This window comes from Cotesia glomerata, linkage group LG5 (assembly GCF_020080835.1).
Source record: "Cotesia glomerata isolate CgM1 linkage group LG5, MPM_Cglom_v2.3, whole genome shotgun sequence".
Classification (NCBI taxonomy): domain Eukaryota; kingdom Metazoa; phylum Arthropoda; class Insecta; order Hymenoptera; family Braconidae; genus Cotesia; species Cotesia glomerata.
This window is the reverse complement of record NC_058162.1, coordinates 11,159,538-11,175,087: the sequence shown is the minus strand read 5'-3', so window position 1 is coordinate 11,175,087 and position 15,550 is coordinate 11,159,538. Positions and strand designations below refer to the sequence as shown.

At 33.7% G+C, this 15,550-nt stretch overlaps 1 protein-coding gene and 2 long non-coding RNA genes across 4 annotated transcripts in view; 2 read left to right on the top strand and 1 right to left on the bottom strand.

Annotated features, from left to right (window-relative positions):
* The window catches only part of LOC123264625 (matrix metalloproteinase-17-like), a 281,705-nt gene that overhangs the window by 122,203 nt on the left and 143,952 nt on the right, over positions 1-15,550 (bottom strand). The window lies entirely within an intron of this gene.
* LOC123265565 lies at positions 6,982-15,063 on the top strand. Its single transcript, XR_006509598.1, has 3 exons — positions 6,982-7,069; positions 7,370-7,519; positions 15,054-15,063. It is a non-coding gene; the product is annotated as an uncharacterized LOC123265565 (long non-coding RNA).
* On the top strand, positions 8,048-9,219 carry LOC123265573. The gene is made up of 2 exons (XR_006509608.1): positions 8,048-8,220; positions 8,838-9,219. It is a non-coding gene; the product is annotated as an uncharacterized LOC123265573 (long non-coding RNA).

Genomic DNA, 15,550 nt, shown 5'->3' with positions numbered 1-15,550 from the left:
ATTTGCACTTTACAAAAAAAATTAGGCTCGTTTTAATAATTTTCATTCTCTACAAAAAGATGTGAAATACAAAAAAATACCAAGAAACCGTCATAATGTTGAAAAAATTGAAAAAAAATTTGTTGAAAATTAAAAAATAAAAAAAAAAATTTTTTTATCGTACTTTTTAATTTTCAACAAATTTTTTTTCAATTTTTTCAACATTATGACGGTTTCTTGGTATTTTTTTGTATTTCACATCTTTTTGTAGAGAATGAAAATTATTAAAACGAGCCTAATTTTTTTTGTAAAGTGCAAATGTTATTGAGATGAGTTTTATGAACGTGGACTTGGCGCAATTTTTTTACAGTGAAACTGTTTTTGTTCGGATTTTCTCTTACTCTTTCTACTGAGTGAGCTACTACGCTTCAAGTGTCTTTTTTCTCTTTTTTCTAACTCTTTGCTTGCTTACATTTATCTTATAATATCAAATTGATGAATAAAATTAAGTTAGTTTAGTATCAAAATTATATCAATACTAATCGAAAAAGCGGCCCCTGATTCCTTATTGGTTCAGGATTAAAGCGCACGTGTACGCGCGCAATTTGAATTCGTATGTCTATTAATTACTAGGTCCGTCACAATTTTTGAATGATTTCCGAAGAAATTATTCAGGTGTTTTTTATCAATAAAATTTTCTATTTTATATCATTAAAATTTGACGAGTAGTTAACATAGAAATGATAAATAGATATTTTCGATACATATGTGCGAAGTGAGGCATTCCCAGGGCTTAAAAATTGAGACACGAGTCTAAGAAACGGCGCGTTTACAATGGGGCCGAGCACGCAGATTACCCTCACGAGCCGTTAGGCGAGTGGGGGTAAGCGTACTCGGTCTCATTATAAACGTGTCGTTTCTTTTGGCGAGTTCAAGCAACTGAAGACGATGTCAGGAAGGCCTTACAAGAGGCAGCTGGAAATGACTACGAAATACCTGAAGATGTCATTAAAATTCGTCCGGCCTACAGAGGTATTCAAACTGCTTCAGTACGATTGCCAGCAGCAATAGTGCAGAAGATACTCGGAAAGACAGGCAAAATAAGGATTGGCTGGGTAAATTGCCGTGTCAGAGCAGTTGAGACACCACTACGATGCTATAAGTGCTGGCACTTTGGGCACACTACTGCCCAATGTAAAAGCGAAGTCGACTGATTTGGGATTTGCATCAAATGTGGGCAAACAGGTCATCAAGCTGCTCAATGCCCAAATAAAGTGAAATGTGAGTTATGTGCGGAAAAACCTGGCTCTCAGGACACTGCTCACTGGTCTGGTTCGGGCCGATGCCCAGTCTTCCAAGAAGCACTCCAGAAGCTGACAAATAAACGAACATGAGGATACTGCAGCTTAACATCAATCACTGCGAAGCTGCGCATGACCTGCTTATGCAGACAGTTCGGGAATTAAAGCTCGACGTTGTGCTTTTATCGGAGCCATATAAACATTTAGCTGGACAACCTTGGGAGACGGATATCACCACGAAAGCTGTGATCTGGGCTTGTGGTAAGCTCCCTTTCCAGAGTGTAGCTACCAATGGCAGCGCTGGCTTTGTAGCAGCATCAGTAGATGGCATCCGTTTTTACAGCTGCTACGCACCACCTAGCCTCTCAATTGCTGAGTTTACTGACTTCTTGGATCGACTGACCGAGGACGCGAAGCAACATCATCCAGTGGCGATAGCCGGGGACTTTAACGCCTGGGCAGTGGACTGGGGCAGTAAGCAGACTAATGCACGAGGAAGAGAGCTGCTAGAAGCTCTTTCTACACTAGATGTAGTCTTGCTCAACAGTGGTGACACGCCGACCTACACTAAAGGTGACACAAGCTCGATTGTAGACGTCACTTTTGTCAGTACCAGCCTTGCTAAAGGTAACTCTAACTGGAAGGTACTGAACATCTACACTGCCAGTGACCATCATGCGATACTCTGGAAAACGTCAAACGACCAGAACCTCAGGGGGCCTATCAAGCAATTTAACACCGTCGGTTGGAGGGTGAAATCTTTTGACCCAGAAGTATTGCTAACAGCCCTCGATAGTGATCCGATAGAGACTGGATGTGCAGAAGAACATACTAAGGCCCTGATGATGCGAATAACACAAGCTTGTGATGCCAGAATGCCTCGCAAACGTGTTATGAATTCAAGACCTGCGGTACACTGTTGGAATGATCATATCAGCAACCTTCGTAAAGAGTGTAATCGAAAGAGAAGAATATCTCAGTGTGGCTATCAACGACCTAACTCTGCAGTGCTGATCGCACAGTACAAAAAAGCTCGTCGTGAACTTAATAAGGCCATAAAAGAGAGCAAAGGAAGATGCTGGAAAGAGCTCGTATACGAAGTCGACAAAGACGTGTGGGGTCGGCCGTATAAGGTGGTCATGACGCACCTGAAGAAACAACAAATGCCGTCACCTACGTGTCCCCAACTCCTTCAGAAAATCGTCACTGCGCTGTTTCCACAGCAACACAGTCTCAATTATCAGTCAACGCAAGGTGAACTGGACGACATTCCACCTGTCACTGAAGAAGAATTGTTGGAGGCCTGTAATCGGGTAGGAAATAATAAAGCGCCGGGATTGGACGGAATCCCTAATATAGCCTTGAAAACCATCATAAAGGCAGCACCAACATTATTTCTAGACGCTTACAACGCATGCCTCAAGGAGGGGACTTTTCCTCGTAAGTGGAAACAGCAACGGTTAGTACTTTTACCTAAAGGAAAGAAACCGCCAGAAGAACCGTCATCTTACCGACCACTCTGCATGCTAGATACGGCGGGTAAGATATTTGAGCGTATCATCCATCAGTGAATAGATGCAGTAGTCGACCCACTCTTGGCAGACAACCAGTATGGATTCCGGAAAGGACGATCAACCCTGGACGCGATAACCTGGTTGTTAATACGGCCAAAGAGGCAATCGCAGGAACTAGATGGAAGGGTGGAACGAAGAAGTATTGCCTAGTGGCTGCCTTGGACATAAAAAATGCTTTCAATTCCGCTAATTGGGACTGCATCATGCAAGCTCTCGACGAGAAGAACGTGCCAACATATCTTCACAGACTAGTGATTAGCTATTTTACAGATAGAGTGCTGAAATACGATACAAAGAATGGTCCGAAAGAGTATGATATAACCGGTGGTGTGTCACAGGGCTCTGTTCTTGGTCCACTTCTGTGGAATATCATGTATGACGGGCTCCTGAGACTGAAGCTTCCAAGATGTGTCAAACTGGTAGCGTATGCAGATGATGTTGCCGCAGTGATCGTCGCCAAACACCTCGACGAGATTCAACATCTGTTTGACATCACTTTTGAGAAGATCAACCAGTGGATGGATACAGTGAACCTACAACTGGCCAAGCAGAAGACCGAAGCAGTGCTTATTACCAGCCGAAAAGAAGTTGAAACAGTTAAGCTAAAAGTCGGTGACCGAGAAATCACATCACAACCTCATATACGATATCTGGGAGTGATGTTTGATGCCCGACTCAACTTCAAGCAGCAAGTGGAACACGTCTGTACGAAAGCGTCAGTAGTGAGAGCTAGTCTCGCACGATTGATGCCGAACGTCGGAGGCCCAAAGCAGAGCAGGAGGCTACTATTGGCATCAGTAGTCACATCGGTGCTCACCTACGGAATATCCATTTGGGCTGACGCACTAGAGGTGCAAGATTCATGGAGAAAAGCTGGACCAATATATCGTATGAGTGCCCTACGAGTTGCAAGCGCCTTTCGCACAGTATCTGAGGAAGCAATGTGTTTCATTTCCGGAACTCTGCCTCTTAGAGTTCTAGTTAAAGAAAGACGTAACCTCTACCATCGGAAGACGTCAACCACACTAAGTGCTGAAGAACTGAAAATAGAAGAGCGACAGAAAAGCATCGTACGATGGCAATTTCAGTGGGATGCCGCAGTGAAGGGCAGGTGGACGTACCGTCTCATACCATGGATTGACGTTTGGCTGAATCGTAATCACGGCGAGGTCAACTACTATCTAACGCAGATGCTATCAGGACATGGCTGCTTTCGAGAATACTTACACCGTTTCAAGCGCGATAATTCTCCGGGGTGTCCGTCCTGTCCAGGAGTTAATGAAGATGCGGAGCATGTTTTCTTTGTTTGCCCACGATTTTATTCACAGCGTGATCAACTTGAAAATATCTTACACCAGAGTATCCAACCAGAGACACTAGTAGAAACAATGTTGTCGTCAAAAGCCGCATGGAACGCCGTAAGCACGTTTGCAACAGAAGTCCTTACAGACCTGCGTTCCATCGAAAGAAGAGCAAATGACAGAAACTAGAAGGAAGGAAAAATAACACCTTAGTCTTCAGAAAGAATAGCAGTAGCTAGATCCTCCCCTCACGAAGTAATGCCTGACGGCGGTTTCCATGAGGGATTAGAGGAAAGAAGAAAAGGGATTTAGGGTTTAGTGGGTAGGGGCGCTACCGTCGAGTTTTAGTATGACGCTGCGTCGAGTCGCCACATATCCAGGCCAATCAGCTATGCCTGGAATCCGTAAAGGGATTCTCCCCCTAAAGGGAGAAAAAAAAAACACACACACACACACACACACACATACATACAGACATAGCGGCAACCTCGTGGGAGTAGTCAGGGAAGCTTCCTAGGACCTCAAAACGTCGAGATCTGATGAAAACTCGATTTTCGAAAAACGGGGTAAAACCAATAACTTCCCGATTTTTGAAAATCTTCGATTTTCTTAGCGGGAAGTTAAAAATTATTTTGTAGTTTTAATTCGAATAGTAAAAAATTACTAAACTCTTTTTGGTTCAGTTGACCCCATTCTCCCCTACAGACCTCTAAACTTGATTTTTTTTTTAAATTCGCGTTTTTCCGCATTTATCTCGTGAATGACAAGAGCTACAGAAAAAATTTAAACGACAAACTTGTAAAAAATTCAATTTCCTACAAAAAAGATCCTAAGCACCAAGTCGCTAAATTCAACATTTTCAGATATATTTAATGATCAATTTTTAGTCATTTCAAATGTTTATCGAAAATTGTGTCAAATTATAAAAAATATCTTTTAAAAATATTATCAAATATCTCCGAAAATATTGATTTTAACGACTTGGTGCTCAGGACTTTTTTTGTAGGAAATTGAATTTTCTACAAGTTTATTGTTTCAATTTTTTCTGTAGCTCTTGTCATTCACGAGATAAATGCGAAAAAACGCGAATTTCATGGAAAAATCAAGTTTAGAGGCCTGTACTACCTTGCCGGTTCGAGTTACGGTTTGGCCGCAATGGACACTTTTGTAGAGCATTCAATTCTGAAAAAAACCCGTCCATGGTCAAAGCGATGCTATGAAATGCCACTGAGCTATAGAAATTTAAACAAAAAAATCAGAGTTTCTGTGTTTTTTTAAGGGGAAATCTTTAAACGCCTGGGTCGAGGTCTTAATATCAATATTAAGGGCCTAAACTTTCAGGATATTTTTTCTTGGGTAATTGCAACAAAATTTCACGATGGGACCGAAAAAAAAAAAAAAGTTTGGAAAATCCAAAAGTGCACGCCTCATAACGCTCATTTATTTTTTAAGAAAAAATAAATTGTGTAACTGATAAAAAAAAAAGAAAATTATAATTAAGTGATTTCTTACAGAGTACTTTTTTTTTTTTTAAATATCAGCGCCCTTTTTTCTTGTTATATGCGTACGCAGTCTAAAAAAATCTAGCTTTATCAAGTGGCGCCATAGTTTTCACGTGACAAATAAGAAAAATTCGTTTGTCTTTGTACGGTTATATCGTAATAAATTTTAATAAAAATTCAATTTAAAAAAAAAAATACGTAAACTAGGCTACTGATATGAAATACGGACTCAGTTCATCGCATTCGTAAACTAATAAAAAAGGTCCGGTCTTGAAATATCAATTTGTTCGGGAGTAATCATTGGTACATCCAAAATGCGGTGACATCCGGACGTCTACGTAAAATTTTTTTCAAAACGTTTTTTTTTTCAAAATAGCTACATGAAATGATTTTAGAAAGTAAAAGATGGTTTGATTTAAGTGATTTCTCCGTGTACATCTACTTATATTATTGTATAAGTGTAATATGGTTGTGATAGAGACATTTAAAGATCACAAAATTGCTTGACCTTGACGAGTCGAGTATAAAGCACAACCTCACGCGCTATGAGGCGTGCAATAGTTGAAAAAAAAGCACCCTAATATATATATACCAGTATATATGCTGAAATATATGCATGTGTTACGTTTATTGATGGCTATAGACTAGAGAAAAATTTTGGAGAATTTCATATGTGTCACGAGATAATTTGAGCGCAGGTATGTATACATAAGTGGGCAAATTTTTAAGGTTGCATACATGTTGTATATCTATTGGCATTTATATTTGAATATATAAAATAATATATCCAGACATATATCTTTTTTTTCGCGAAGGATAGAATCTTCAAATTTCGAAATACTTTTTGTATTTTTGATACTACCATTCTTTACTAAAAAACAGCTTTTCAAAAGTTATTATAAATTAATGAATTTTACTGTATTAAAATCTATAAATTACTGAATGATATTTGCTTATAATACAAAACAACAACACCTTCATTACTGAAGCTTACACACTTATAATTGTTCAAAGGTCTATAATTTTCTACTCGCTATAATTAAGAAGAAAACACATCGAAGTTTGCATGTAGGAAATAAAATTTGCTCTGAAACTATACATTAGCAGATAAGTAAAAATTTCTTCGAGCCCAAAAATCTAAAAAATTTTTGTAAAAAACAAGTTTCGAGATTTTTCAAATTGCGACAATTTTATATATAATTTACCAGCTTTGATGAACATTGAAACATTTCCTGTAATTTTTTATGCATATCAAAATGATACAAGTCAAGCGCATATCAACTAGTTAAAAAATATCGAGTACTAAACTCATTAAAAAAAAAACAATTGCCAACAACAAAATCAAAACATTCATAGTGCAATTGTAGAAAAGGAAGATGTTATTTGTGTTTATAACGATACCGGTGACTCTAGTAAGCTCTCAAATCGACTATAATATTTATGAGAGTTCTATCAATGATGTCATTTATGTTAATATTATTTAAATCACTTTAACCTTACCGATGTTCTATCGATGATATTAGTTTAAATAGTGATAAAATTAGTGAGTGTAAGTAATAAAATTAATTTGATTTATTTGATTAATTAAATTAATTTTATCGCAGGTTAATTAATTTAAGCATAAATGACTATTATAAAATAATACTACAATTCCCTAAAAAAATTATTAGTGTTCATAAACTTTGAAGAATGTTTTTTTTTTCATTTCCAAGAATTGAAGAAAAGTCGGCTCGTGACAAACAAAAGAGTTACGCAGCGTCAAGTGTAACAAATGTGTGTGTCCAGTGTCTTGCCTCAGTTCTGTTGTGTCGTGTATTGCTTCTGGTTTGCTGACTTTCTAACCTAAAATTTATGAAGTGAGTGTATATAATTAATTAAGTAAATCAATTATTAATTAATTTTTTTGAGAGTTTTTACATGTTATTTATCGTCTAATCCATTTTCTTTCAATTTATCTAATTTAAATAAATAAAAATTAGGTTAACCGACATCTAAAGATTTTCAAAATTTTTTTTTTAATTTTAAAAAACTTCATATTTAAAAAATTTTTTAAATTATAAATGCAACTAAAAAAAATTAATTGTGTTAGCTATTATTTAATTAATGAAAAAAAAAGTATTAAATTGTTAGATATTTGCTAATTTCTTATCATCTTAAATAGTGATTGACTTAATAAATAAGCAATATTTATAATTGGTAAGGTTAAAGTGATTTAAATAATATTAACGATTTGATTTAATATATTTGCAGAAGAAATTGATGGATTTTTTTGCCAATATCCGCCATCTAATAATTATGATAAGCTGGAAAAGTATGCTCGTTTTATTCAATAATGATTTATAATTTATTGATTTCACACAAATTCATATATATTTTTTTTTTCAGATGGTACTTCTTCGTGTTTTAATTTATGGACAGACTACTGCTAAAGGATCTATATGTAAAATGGCATCTGCTTTATTGACTAAAAGTGTTGAAACACATTATTCCGGCACTGGAAAAATTATAAAAGGAACTGGAAAACTCAACTTCAGTAGTACAGAAAGTTTTAAATGCATGATAGGTAATGTAAAAATAATCAATGTTTATCAAAAGTGTTTTCAAGTAAAGTATTTAGAATTAAATTTAGAATTTTTTTTATATTACAAATGTAGTTACCGAAAAATTCGGTGATTCGGAAGAATGCAAAAATTTTGTTGAAAAAGTTGGGAAATGGCTTTCTGGTTGTAATGACCGAGAGCATGGACGAAAAAAAGATCTCTCTCGACATAAATTATTTTTTATTTTTATATTTTTGATTTTTTTTTATTTAAAACTTAACAAATAACTTAAGAACCAAGTTATTTTCAACTTGTAAAAATAAAGTCTCTACTCATAATGTTTTACTTAAATAAGAATTATCTAGAATAATAAAAATTTGAATATAGACAGGCAGTTAAATTTTTATAAATTATCAAACAACTATTCTAATTAAGTTATTAAATTATTACTTAAAAAATTATTAATAATGCAGCTCATAAATAAATATAATAATATCATAATAAATAATAAATAATAATAATAATTAATAATAATAATTGATAACAATAAAAATATAAAAATATTCGAAAAAATATTATTATTATTATTATTATTATTATTATTATTATTATTATTAATGATTTGCTGTTCATTTTCCAGTAATGGACCAATATTTGTTGGAATAATCGGTGGATAATTAAAAACTATTAATGGGCCGATAATTTAAATAGTACGTGGCCCATTACTGGGGCCGTTAATCGGCCGATGATCAACTGCCATTAATGGGCCGGGGTTATCATTTGTATATTCAGCCGACGATGAGCCATTAAAAGATGCCAATGTCCGGCCGTTAATTATCATCCTTCGCCCGGCGATGGGCCATCCGAGAGCCGGTTTTCAAACTTTGTATGGGATACTCCGTTTTCGAACTCATAAACCATTACTTTCTGTTATATTAAAAGTTCTTAAGTGATAAGTTGTAAATTGAGACCTGTTCACCCCATAGAGCCTTTAAAATTGAATATATATGTGAAAATCCGAATAGAAGTATTTCGTTATTTCTAAACTCTAAGAATTGGTTCCAACCCAACCATCAAACTCCAGTCCAGCAGGAGGAAGAAAATCAGGCAGAAAAAAGGAAAACCATCCACAGGACACCTCTCTTTTGGGCCGTGATTCGAAGCTAGTAAGGGGAGGCTTATATTATTGTTTCCGAAGTCGATTGTCGTGTTCAAGGGGCCTCCTTCGGGGCTTTCACGTTGGCGAACCCATAAAATATAAACTTAACGTAAGTTTCAGTACATAATATCGATTTGACCGAAAATTCAAAAATAATGAAAAAAAAAAAAACTCATATCTTGTAACTTTTAAATTGCGATTTCAAAACATGGAGATCTGATGAAAGCTTGATTTTCGGAAACCGGAATGAAACCAATAACTTCATTTAACTTAAAAAGTATTAATTAACAAGCTTGATTACTTATCATAGATAAGATTACAGATTTAAGCAGGCCATAAGATTGATATGTTAGGTTAGCTTGTAAAAATTTTCCCTAAGCCTCTGGACCGAAAAAAAGGTCAAAAAAAATTTTCACGATCTTTCTATTCTCACAGTCAATTTTGACTTAAATTATTAGGGAAGGGGAGCAAAATGGGCTCCCTGTAGTTTTTGGTATCTTAAACGATTGAGTAAAACAAGTGAGAAAAACTGAGCGTATGAGCACTTTTTCTTAAAGGATCCCATTTCGCCACACTCCCTACTTTTGCTATATCGTATTAAAAATTTGGACGGAATCATTTGTGCAAAAAAATTTAGGGAGTCTTTTTTTGTCACTCTTCTTCTCCTCTCTTCAACATTGTTTAGTTTTTTGTTTTTTCAAAAAATGTATTTATTTTTTTATTGTATGAAATTTGAGGCTAAAAATGATTTAATTTCCCACTGAGAAAATTTAAAATTAAATAAAATTGCGGTTATTGACTTAGTCCGATTTTTTAAAAATGGGTTTTCATCGGGAAAATAGACGGCGACTGGCAGTTTACCAGATACGGCTCGTTAACGGAACCTCAGTGTTTTACCGAGCATTTAAAGCGAGACAACAACCGATAAACGACTGTTGATCGCATGCCATTCACATGATGAATAAATGGCGCTATCGGTTAACCAGATATGACCTGCTAATAAATCCCCCTCGGTTGCCTAAGTATTGTGAGCTACACACCGGCTGATTAACGGAATTTTTTGCATTAATAGCAACGTTATATGGATTTTTCTTTACTCAATAATTAATTATGGAATTAACGGTAATTTTTTAATTATAAATCTAACTAATGACTTTGATACGTGTTATGGTTGGTAAAAATAAAAGGAAAAAAGTATATGTATATAGTAATAACCTTATAAATAATGGAAAATTAAAGCCCAAGTAGAGTAGCAGAATATAAGGGATGAAAAATTGAATGGATACCTTTGTTTATTTGACTCGATTCTGTTTCAGCCTACAGCAAGCACTACTGTTTATTATTTATCGATCGAGGACTAGGGGCGTTACCAACCCCCGACCAACCCCTCGTATAACATCCGTACTCGAATTATCTGAATGATAAGCCGTAGCATATCAACCATAAAAATACACGCCTCTTGCTATGCAGTGCCATGCATTTAAAGCGTGTTGTAGATGTAGATCGAAAATTACTCAGCGAAATGAAATCGTTTTCTATATACATATATATATATATATATATATATATATATATATATATATATATATATATATATATATATATATATATAATATATTTTATATTTTTTTCCACTCAGCTCCAACATTTTTACAGTATCTGATACCGCATCATTGCAGTTGTCGATTACATGGATAAACTTCTTTTTTTATTAACTCATATTTCTATAGAGTACAAATAATTTATTTATGTTGGTTTTTTACTGGTTGCAAATTCAATATATAAATTGTAATTGTTGCAAATAAATAGAACAATTTATTTTTATTTTATCTTGTTCTCTACACTAATTGAAATCAATGAAGATTGAAGTAAAATAAAAGATGGAGATGAAGAAAAGCCCTTTCAAAAAATAATAAGATAAAGAATAAGTTATGAAAATGAAAAAGACGGAATTGAAATACGGACATTACCACTTAGAATATCGTTACAAAATTGATTTTTTAGCTGCTTCTCGGCTAATATTGTCAAACAGAAGAATGTGAGAGTTCAGAAAATAACTTGACTTTGTTTCAAAGATTTGGAGAAAAAAATTAATGATTTAAGAAATACATTTTTTAATTTTGTTGTAATCGAAAGTATTTAAATTTCACTATAAAATTGAGTTACTACTAAAAAAATTATTTCATAAAGAATTTCCTGAATTTCATACTGGAGCTTTGAGCGGTAGTTTTAAGATCTTAATTTACTCTTAAAATATCTCTGACAATCACAGTTATGATCATTAAAAGTCGTCATTTCAATTTGTCGAAAATTTAATCGATTTTCCCATGTAGGAAAGTATGGCGGGCCTAGGCTTGGCCCAACTATGTACAACTCTGGGCCACTCGCATGGAGAAATATATATGTCAAAAATATATGTCGCATATATAATATATATGCCGCATATATTTACGCAAAAAAAAAATATGTTAACATATATTTTTCACATAGATGCTGACATATATGCAGAGATACATGCTTACATATATGTAGACATATATGTCATACACTGAAAAAAAAAATTCTAAGTTTGAGAATTTTTTTACTCAAATCAAGAAAGTTAAATTCTTCAAAATTATTTTCTTGATTCAAGTTAAATTATTTTCTGTGTATCTCTAGACATATATATTGCATTTATATGCACGCATATATGTGAACATATATCTACGCATATATGTGAACATATATTTAGCGCAAAAAACATATATGTGAAAATATATATTTGCATATATTTTTTGCATATATATTTTTCCATGCGGGCAGGCTTGTAAACCAGAGTTGGCCCAGTCTTGGTTTAAGTCTGGAATGATAACGCTGGCCCAAGCCTAGTTACCAGGACTGGCCCATGCCTGGCTACCATGACGACAAATGTTTATTAGTTAAAAAAACGCAAAAGTCTATTTTTTATATTTCTTTAGACTTTGTACATCGTTCTGTATATTTTTAATATCTAATTTTAAATTTTAATGTTTAAAATTATCAATGTTAAAAATTCAACTGTAAATTATTATATTTTAATTGTTTTAAGACCATATCAATTTTGACGATATGCAATTGTTTTGGTTAAACAATAAATTTTCAATTTTAGCATTTGCTAATAAATATTCGTTAAACAATAAATATTTACTGTTTAAAATTCTATTACTTAATGATTAATTAACTTTGCATTTTCCATTGAATGGCCAAGGCTAGGTTACCCAATTCTGGCTCAAGTATGGGTTGCCATTCAACAGCCATGGCTAGGCTTCCCAGCCTTGGCCCAGGCTCGGGTAATCATTGGGCCGACCAAGGCTTGGTTGCCCAGTCTTGGCCCAACGCTGGGTTCTCTTGCCTTGGCCATTCTATGGCAAACCAGTGTTGATCCAGGCTCGGATAATCATTGGGTTGGCCAAGGCTGATTTCCAAGCATGGACCAATATCGGTGCGCCAAGCTTGGTTGCCCAGTGGGCCAGGCAAGGCCCCGTCATTCAACTCTGGCAGTTCCTACATGGGTTATCATTTCCTTTTAGTTCCTTTTTCTCTAATTTTTAACATTTCAGTGTTCTTTTAATTTTTACTCTGTCATCTCTAAAAGTTATCTCTTTTTCTTTTCTTTGAGTTTTTTTCAATTCTCTTCTTTCAGAATTTTTCTAATTTTTTCGTGTTTTTATAAGTTATTTACTTCGCTTTTTTTTTACTTTCTCTATATTAATGTTCCCTTAAATTTGTTCATGTTCTGAGATTTTATTTTATGCGATTTTGCCGTTTTAATGTTTCAGTGTCATTTTTGAAAAAAAAAAAAAAAAAAACGAAACAGATCGGCAAAAAATAAAATTAAAAAATTTTTTTCTTCGGTTAATTTTATTCTACAAAGAATATTCTGACGATATATTTATGCTATTTGATGAAAGCGTAAAATTTTGTTTGCACACAGACACTGAGGAAAAGTAAAATTAGAAAATCAAACACAGTCCTGTTTGATTGGATTTAATCCAATTTGAGCTAGTATCCGAATTGATAGTTTAATTAATACATAGTCTTTATATACGTCAACGAACAAATTCCTCGTTTGCTTATCGAGTAACAAATCAATGAAAGCAAAAACAAAAAAAAAAAAGGTTTTATAAAAAATTTAATTTTCCACTAAAATTAAACACTGAATTCTTTTGCGAATAAGTAGATTTTTTATTTCATTTCTAAGCATTGAAGTTATTTATTTTCCATTTGGAAAATTTGATTTTAAGATCTGATGAATAAACAATGCAACATATGAACAAAAATTAGTATTATAATAACTGAAACAATTTTTTTTTCTATTCTGAATGGTAAAAATATTTTTGATACAATGAAGATGATATACATGGACCAAGATCGAAAAACGAAAAATGAACTAGTAAAAAGAAGGACAAAAAAGGCATCGTTAGCATCGTATCAGCTGACAACGACGGCTAACGAATTGTTTTCTCAATCATAATAAAAAAGAAAAAAATACTGAGAAAAAATAGAAAAAAATGCTATTGAGATATTATGGAGATGAAAAACAACGTCCAGCCGGAAATAATTGGAACAGCTTTCTAAGACCTAAAAACATAACGATCTAATGAAAACTTGCATTCTAAAAATCAGACTAAAATATATAACTTTCTTCTTTTCAATATTATTAATTTTCATATTGGGAAGTTAAAAAAATCGATAGAAAAATAAGTTATTATTACTATTATTATTATTATTGATTAAAACACTTTCATTAACAATGATTAAAATGTTCGTACTTGAAACTGCAGTTACATATCTTTTTAAATTTAATTTTAATTTTACTGAGCGATTTTCTCAGATCGAAAGTTGAACTTCAGCAAATGGTCAATATAAGTCAATGTTCAACTAAAAAATAAATTTTCTTACTCAATTTTTGTTCTAGCAAATTGCGAGGTCGATAAAAAAAAGCAAATGAATTGAAAGAAAATGCCTGTCTTTTGTTTTCATCACGGGAATAGTATATTACACACCTAGGGAAGTAAAGTAAAAAATGTCTCAGATCACATGTAATTGTCGGCCGAGGCGAAGCCGAGGTTGACAAACATGTGATCTGAGGCTTTCTTATTTACTTTCCGTGGAGTGTATACTATTTTTTTGCTCGACGAAGGCAGGAAGCGGCACTTTCGTTTAACGCAGCGGGCCGAAAGTTGACACTTTCTGCCCGTCGAGCAAAAAAAATGTTTACAAAAGTAAATCGTAATAAGAATGAGAAAGAGTTGATAAAATCCAAAAAATAAGTAGTCTATAACTATAAGGAACCCTTTTTTGCATATATGTAAATTATTCTACTAACAATACGTGGTATTTTGCTTAGCACTATACGTACACTGATTATCAAAATATTTCAATTTACTATTGTCAGAATACCGAATGCAACATGACTATACTCTCACTTTACTGACATCATTTAATTTTTCAATAAGTATTGAAATAAATAAAAATTGAAATTATAAGTGTAGCAATAGATGGTAATAAATAATCATTCTCATGTTGTATCAATACGTAATAGATATTTACGCACTTAGGGTCGGGAGACAATTTTACACGCGGGTTTGAATGTCCTACTTTTCCCGTTGGCACGTATAATATTTTTCATCATATTTGTAACCAAAAGTTTAAATTTTGTGCGATTGTTTTTGTGAGAAGGTTAGTGCAAATTTCAAGCAAAAATTACTATTAACTATCAGAAAACTTGCTGGATTATACTTTGTACTGATAAAAACGATACTTTTTTTTCAGAGCATTTGTTAATATTCAACTTCCTACCTAAGAAAATCGCTTAGTAAAATTAAAATTAAATTTAAACAAATATGTAAATGCAGTTTTAGGTACAAACATTGTAATTATTATTGACAAAAGTGTTTTAATTAATAACAATAGAAATAATAACTTATCTGCCTGTCGCAAGACAGACATGACTCTGCAGTCATGTATTGTTACTGCAAATATTTATTTTTTTCCATGTGGTTAAGAATCTTAACTTGAGCTTGCGCGAGAAAAATTCATAAAGTGCACCACTTTCTTTTTTTTTTTACTAGAATGGTATCCTTTCCTCACTTGCACTCTTATGGGAAAATTATAAAGTGTGGTAGTAGGGAGTGTCAGATTTCTTGTCATTTTCTGGCTAAATTCTGGCTCAA